A 1,996-nucleotide genomic window follows, 5' to 3' on the forward strand; every position below is an offset into this window, starting at 1 on the left:
GCATCCCAACAGGATTTGCTGTTCCCAGCACCACCAATGCCCCCTGAGCACCTCAGTGCTTAAAATCCTTCCCAGACCTTGAAGCCCTGGTAGCTCTGGTTCATCCCACAGTGCTGCCCACAAATCTCCCATAGCATCCTCAAATGCTCCATCCCAACCCCAAATCCGTGAGAAGGTGATGAATGTGTTAGCTGGAGGTGTTGTGGAGTCTCCTCCTTGGATATCTTCAAAAGCTGCTTGGATGTGGTCCTGGGCACCCTGCTGCAGGTGGCCCTGCTGGAGGAGAGGGCTTGGACCACGGGAACCCAGAGGAGCCTCCAACCTCAACCATCAACAGGACATCCAGCACCCCCCATCCCACCACCGAAATTGCACAAACCCATTTTTTTCCAGCCAAAACCTTCCCATACCGCTCTCTTTTGGCCTTTCTGCTGGGGGATTTCAGGCTTGCTGGGGATATTTGCACAGGGAGCAGGCTGGGGGCAGGAGGGACGCACGGAGGGTGGCTCTTGCAGCTTGTGTAGGGTTAACAGCCTGGAAACAGCGGCTGAAGGATGGCACAGGGACCGGTGACCCAGTAATGGTCCTTTGCAACCTGAATGATTCCTGGTCTCAGGTTTCTGGTTTATCACAAGGGAAAGGGGGGCCGGGAAGGGGGGGGGGGGAGTAGGGGGAGAAAACTGCCGACACGGTGGAAACATGAAAAATAGCAACAACAAAAAGGAGAGAAAAAAAAAAAATCAAAGAGAATGAGTGAGTACTGATTACACCACAACACAAAGCGCTCGCACGCTGCACCGAGCCGTCCCCCCCCCTCCAATCCCTCCTGCTTCCAACCCCCATGGAGAGCCGATGCCCAAAGGGAAGGGAGCACAGTGCAAAAAACAAAACCCAGCTCGTCCATGCCGGCTGCCATCAGTGGCTCCGAAGTGTCCCCGTGGCCACGGGGTCCCCATCTCCTGCATCCCGCTGCCCCCCGGCAGCTCCCCCCCAGCCGTAGCCACTGGGATGCGGGTGTGGGAAGGGAGGTTTGAAACCCAGGGAAGGGAAAACGGGGTTGTGAGCACAAGCACACAGAAAAAAAGAACCTTTGACATTATAATATAACCCACAGCTTGCCAGGCCAAGCCACAGCATCCTCACACGCATTAAATTAGGGAAACTGAGGCATGGGGATGGGCTCTCCTTCAAGACCAGGGATGGAGGTCTTCAGTGGGAGGTGATCCTCCTCTGCCCCTCCCAACCCATCTCCACCGAGGCTGAGTTCATTAGTGCCCATAACGAGCTCAGCGCTGCCTCGGGTGTTAATTCAGTGCATTATCCAACCGATAACCGTGGCCTCCTCCAGCTCCCGGATCCAACAGCACAGCCGAGCAGCACGGGACCCCCCAGACCCCATGGGTTTTGCAGCAAACGGTGTGGGTATCCCCACCCCAAGCCCCCCTCACTTCTTATTCCCCCACCCCGAGCATCACAGGGAGGATTTGGAGCCCTGATGCTGCCTCTCGGTCCAGCCCCACGTGGCTCCGGCGTTCCCACCCTCCCAAAGCAGGAGGTCTCTGGGGTATCTGTCCCCCGGCCCCCAGAGCCCCTGGGGTCAGGGTGCAGCCCCCAGCAAGCAGGGGGGGAGCCGACGGAGTTTATTTCCCAAGGCGCTGCCACAGCTGCGAGCGCGGGGCGGCTGCTGAAGTCCGGAGGCGAAGGCTGATTAATGCCGTCCTCCGGCGCATCCCGCGCTGCAGATGTGCAGCCTGCTGACTCGGCAGCTCCTCGCAAGGAGACCTGGAGCCCGCAGAGCCAACGGGAGCCTGCACGGGGACCTGCAGCACGGACACCGCCGGGCCATCCCTCCCCTCCCATAAAAACGTCCATAGCAAAGCATCGCTGGCATCCCAGCGAGAAGTTTGCACCGGGGAAGAGGGCTGGGGCAGGTGCTGAAGGAGCCCTCTGCATCAGCTCCCATACCAGATGCTGGCTTTGCAAAAAAAAAAAAAAA

The sequence above is a fragment of the Oxyura jamaicensis genome, chromosome 2, assembly GCF_011077185.1.
Source record: "Oxyura jamaicensis isolate SHBP4307 breed ruddy duck chromosome 2, BPBGC_Ojam_1.0, whole genome shotgun sequence".
NCBI classification, from domain to species: Eukaryota; Metazoa; Chordata; class Aves; order Anseriformes; family Anatidae; genus Oxyura; species Oxyura jamaicensis.